This window comes from Teleopsis dalmanni, chromosome 1, assembly GCF_002237135.1.
Source record: "Teleopsis dalmanni isolate 2A chromosome 1, ASM223713v2, whole genome shotgun sequence".
NCBI lineage: Eukaryota > Metazoa > Arthropoda > Insecta > Diptera > Diopsidae > Teleopsis > Teleopsis dalmanni.
In genome coordinates, this window is record NC_051846.1 from 186,853,377 (window position 1) to 186,859,867 (window position 6,491).

Consider the following 6,491-nt stretch of genomic DNA (forward strand, 5'->3'; position numbering starts at 1 on the left):
GCATATTTATTTCACTTTTACAATTTTACTCATTTCTATTCTCAATTTTACTTAAATATTAATTTCATTTTCTCATAAGCATACATAAAATTTAGAAGTAGAAGTAAAACTAAAAACGAATAATCCAAATGATATAAAAAGTTTTTAAGACTTAAAAATTACATTCATAAAGATTAAAATTTAAATAAAATTCTTTTTTTTTGTGTAAAAAAATGTTAAAATTATTACAAAAAGCAGAGGTGGTGGTGATTATTGTTTAGTAAATGTGTGTGTTTTTATAGTTGTTATCCTTATGGGTTGCATTATAATTATTATCATCATCATCATCATCATCATGCAATATATGACGATTTATACTAATCTCTATATAAACGGTTCTGATTTATTTTTAATCCTGAATTTCCTTCCATTATAAACATATTCTCTCTTTTCGACGTCAGCATTCAATAAAAATAATAGGTCTTCTTGTTGTTTGTTTGTTTGTGGTGGTTGTTATAAATAAAAAATCGTGGGTCAGTTACTTTTGTTGAGGTTGATTGATTTGTAGGGTCGCGAGATGGATGATTCCTTAAAAATGCTTCGGTTTTGTTTGCTGGTAATGCAAACAAGAAGAAAAGAACTAGAGATCAAATTCTGCAATTTCCTTTTCGTGATTCTTTTTTTATGTTTTCATTTTGTTTGTTAATTTTGATACATTTTAGTTTTTTTTTGTTTAATTTTTTTTTTTATATATAATTTTATCTTAATTCATTGTTGTCAAAATGTTATTTGTTGTTGCATAATTTATGCAATTTTTTCGACTTTAGTCACGAATTGGAATAGTTGGTGGCTTAATATGGCCACCGTCTCCTTCGGAGACAAAACGTTTACGTCCTCTGAAAAAGAAAGAAAAAAAATTATTATATAAATTACATTTTTCATTATAATAAATATATATATATTATAAAATAAATAAATATAATATAAAATAAATATATATATAATATAAAATAAATATATATATAATATAAAATAAATATATATATAATAAATAAATATATTATAATATAATTAATTATATATACATATAAAAAATATATTATAAATAAAATAAATATTTATATAATATAAATAAATATATATATAATATAATATATATATATATAATATTAAATAATTAATATATAAATTAAATAAATATATATATAATATAAAATAAATATATATATAATATATAATAAGAATATTAGAAATTTAAAAATAATTTTAAGATCAAGGTATCAAGGCTCACGAGCCTTCCTATTTATTTAATCTATCCCCCAATCCATTACCACACCCTAAAATGTCTTCCCTTCTTACACAGCCAATATTCAAATCCAAGTATTCGTCATGAAATTCTTATTAACTTTACAGATCTTTGCGGGCTACAACAATTTTGTTCTTCTTATAACCTATAGAGATATGTAAAGAGCTCTGTAGGTTAACATACAACACCTAATTCGATGTGGCAGAATTAGTTTCAATTTTCCGGGCACGTCTATTTAAAAAGGACCTTAGCATATCATTGCATAGTGCTTAGAAGAACTAACTTATACTTCAATATTGATATAACGTCTTAGTCGGTCTGGCATATTCTTATGCCACGTGTATAATAAAATGGCATATAAGAAACTTCCCAAAGTAACAAGTTCTAGAGATTTAAAATTATATACAGACATTGAACTAGAAAAGATATTTTGATAAAACACTGATCATAGATATTTTGCAAAATCCAAACAGCAATATAACTGCAGAAGTATAAGATTTATAAATGGATAATAGGGTTTAAAAATATATTCAAATACCACTGATTATAGATATTTTGCAATATCCGAAACAGCTGTATAGTCAGTTCATATATATATTGTATATTTATTTCCAAACAGCATTAAAAATGTATATTTTGCAATATTCGGAGCAGCTGTGTAGGCGTTATGTAACTATATTTCATTATATGGTCCTAATGGTCCTTACATTGATGATGTATATTTTGCAATATCCAATACATCTTTATTTTCAAAGACCATTGATGATGAATATTTTGCAATATTTATAACGTCTGTATGATCGGTATGTATCTATAATCTATAATATACCTTTATTACCAACTACCATTGATGATAAATATTTTGCAAACCAGAAATAGCTGTATACGAGTAGTCAATATCTAGAATATTTCTCTATTTCTAAAGATCACTGACGATATATATGTATTTTACAGTATAACTGTATTATCTATCTTTATCTAGCTTTTAAAGTTGGTTTTGCAATACCTATTATTATAAATGGTAGGTACTTATAGATATTCAATATAACAACAATCAGACATCTGAAAATCCTTATTGAAAAACTTACTTCCGAGAAGTTTTTATGTATTACTAATGTACGTGTGTTTATGAACTAGTGGTATAAAGAAAATCGGAATGCTATAGGCAATGACACCCGGAACAGAACTATGAGCAACGTTTAATAATCTACACGTGGTATTAAAAAGATTAACCAAAAAAAAAAAAAACTGTGGTTAATTGGTTTATTGCCCAGGGGAATAAAATTGAAATCTACTAAAAAAAACATGAAACCATTTATAGACATCAATGATAAAAAAATTAAAAACTAATCAATTTTCAGTTAATAGAGTTCAGTGCATGCACAATTTACAAATTCAATCAACTTTAACATTGGTTGTCTATGGAAAATCGATTCATTTCGCCCTGTCTAACGTTACTCCTCTCGTCCACCACCCATTACCCATTACCCAGTAAAGCTTCATGTATATTTCCAAAACAAAATATTGTAAATTGTAACATTACACAGCCGTTACATTTTCTTGGCTAAGGTTAATAAAAAGTGAAAGTTCCAATAACAATACCAATTTCGCTCCTATGTTGGATACACATTATTTATCCTGTAAAATATGTGGGTGTGTCAGTCATTTCGAATAAATCCGATGCAAAGTTTTGCGCAACTGCAGTACAAGTAGCGCAGCTATGCAATTTTTATAATTGGTGCTCTGTTGCGGCAACACTTAACTGTGATTACACTCTCAACCGTAGCTATTAGCACCGGTCGGGCTCGGGTCTATTAAAACTATGGTATTTCGTCGTACACATTTACACTTCCATTTGAATGGAAAGCGTAAGGCGGCAGGGCAGGGCAGGCAGGCAAAGCTTGCATTGCACTGTTTTGCAAGGCAGTTTAGCACAACAAATAAACCACTTACGGGCGAAAAGCTTTTTCATGCTTAAAGGCGGAGTTCATTGCATACACAATATTGCAGCAGCAGCAGCTGCAGTAGCGGTGCCGAGTAGTGAGTGCATCCATTAACAATACAGTGGGTCAATGAAGTTTTTTGACCGAAATGTTATATAACGAAAATATTGTGGACTGAATGAAACTAGAAATAAATACGATAAACTTTTAAAAACGCCGGGTAAGTAGTCACAACAAAAAAAAAAAGTGGGGGAAAAATATATTCGGTATTGTCATTTCTTTTTATTTATAGTAAAGTATAAAATATTTATTAGATGTATGTAGGGTAGCTGTAGAAAAATAGTATCTTTCTCAAAAAGATTCGTTTTTAGGAATTCTAATATTTTTAAGACAACTAATACTCATCTTTCACATGCTGAAAGATCCTAGCGTTAATAGTAATAGAACATTGAAGTACTATAAAACTTTATCATAAAGAATATGACTGTAATGTATTTATCTTGTTAGCCATAATATCTTTAAAGTCACCCTCCTTTCCAATTCTATCAGGTAAAGGCTTACACAAAATGAAATTAGTCTGAACGTTTGAATGTAAAATAATTCGCGATCCTATTAATTAATATAATTAATTATAATATAATATAAGCGCAGATCTAATGGCAAACCCTATAACCTTTACAATTTCGTTAGAAGAAACTCTAGTTATCGATTACGTAGTCTCTTCTGCTAACAAGCTGTTTTACTCGATATCATTACACTCTCTCGTTAGCAAGACAGGAGTTCCATCACTAACCCCTGACTTGCTGTAAATTTTGACACACAGGTTCCTTAGTTAATTACGTTTTAACGTAAGGAGCACCAAACCTTCCGTTCTCTGATTTCAGGCTACATTCGTGCTCATCACGAGCAAGAATTCGTTCGTGTGTACAAATACTGTCAATGAATAATTATTCGCATTACTGCCGTAAAACCTTACACCCATCCAAGCTATATAAAAATGTCTATTCCAAATGTCTATACAATTTTGCATAGTGTTCACAGTATAAGGTGCCTTGGTACATCCTCACATATGACATACTAATAGACATATTTAGAAAAGACTCGGTCAAAAAATAAAGCTACTCCTGAAAATCGACTAATCTTAGAATAATCTCTAACCGCACGGGGCGATACGCAGATCTTAGATTAGTCATCGAATAATCACGAAGCTTTTGAGAAATACATAAATTAGTCAGTGAGAAGGGTGGGACTCTGCAGAAATCCCCCAGCTAACAGAGAGTAAAAGTGTCCTAACTGCACTAACTCAGAAAAGACTAAACAAGATGATGATGATGATAAAAACTCAAGTGGGCTTTGGGTTACTTCAACCTAACTTAAGCTCATAGTGTAACATAACGATCCTTCAACTACTATGTAGAGGATACTTATAATCTATAAAAATGGTTGTTATTTACTATTTGAATTGATTGATAGGTTCAATAATATCTTTGTAATGACAGTGTGTGGATTTTTGAAGAGGGGTGTATAAAAAGTTTATTGAATTAATATGAGTTTTTATGTGTTAAAACCCAACTAGGGATTTTTAAATTATAGACCCGATCTTGGACTTGAATTTTGAACTTCACAAGATGCTCGAAGGGATTTTCAATACTTAGAAATTTTTATTAAAAAAAAAACAATAGGCCAACAGACCTAAGTGGATCCATGGATCAGTGTAATAATCAAAATTAATACCAGTTAATAGAAGAAATATGCAAAATTTTAAATTTAATAACTATATAAATTATGGAATAAATATACTATTATTTAAAGCAAAATAATATATTCAAATTATTCAGCGAAACCAGTAGCCATGGACTAAGATTGCAATATATTATTGCACAGTTAAAATTGGATCATTAAAGTGCGATAAATATTAATTGGAAAGGCTATCATTTTGCATTAAATCGCCTGAAATGGTTCACGCAACATAAACTGTGATCGCACAGCCAATGTCTGTACAAATTTTATTCATTTGCTCTATGAGTTGGCACAAATTTTCGTCGTTTTTTTTTTCATTTTTTTTTCTTTTTTTATTTTTTCATAATAAAAATATCGGCTCAATGCATTTGTACCAGAGATGCAGATGCAGTTGCAGTGATTTTTTTCTATATATTTTTTTTTTGTAACGTCATCATTGACGTTTTTCTCTTTTCTGTTGTTGTTGTAGGTATTGTCGTGGTCGCCGACACTGTCGTTATAATCTTTGGATTCGTATATTTGCAGTTGGAATTAGTGTTTTTTTTTTGTTTTTTTTTCCTCTGTTGCACAAATTTTCGAGTTTATTCACCCGCTGACCTTTTTTTAAAACGTTCGGTTCGCAAACACAACCGATTGCGGTTACCAGCAGAGGCGTGACTGCGTTGTGTTGAATGGCGACGACGACGATGTCTTGAATTACTTGGTCGTTGGTGGGTTGAAGCTGGAGTTGCTACAACTGGTTGCTTCGCGTATCTGTCTTTTTAGTTTTTAAACAAGTTTACGACTTTTTGTCTTTTATTAAGATTGTTGTCGTAATCAGAACACTACGCCACCACACCGTCACTTAAGTTTTTCAATTATGTTCGATCGTTACTCGATAGTAATAAATACAATACGTGTATTGTCATGTGATATGTGATTATAGACACTGACTGTTAGCTGCTATTGCATATTGCATATTGCATGTAATAATAGTTGCAACATTATTACAAAAAGTAATTACTGGACTGCGCTCAAAAAATAAATAAAAATTAGAAAACTAGAAAATTACTCTAGTTTTTAAAAATTCTATATATTACATATTTCTATTTTACAGCTTTTATAGATCGTTTTCTATCATTATAAAAAGAGAACAATAGTACACCGCAACCTATGAAATCTATAGTGGAAATTCTAAAAACATCTAAGCTAACTAAGGCGATACATTTGATTTACATCAATGAAAATCAAAAGGATAAGCTAGATGGATTCGTTTTTAGATAATCGCAGATCGCTAGCAGATATATTCGGCGTATGTTTCATTAACTAAAACTATACAACTGATTTAGTTCTATGAAAATCTGGTGAACGAACTGAATCCGGTCTTTAATAATTGAGCGTATGTTTCCCTATACATTTTACAGAATCTGCAAGTGCAACCTTCCTTTAATCCTATCTTTAAGAGGTAGTACCTAAGAGGATATTATCCAATATAGAAATCAGTGATTAGTCTAGGTAAGTAAATGTGCTTTAATTCGATTTTA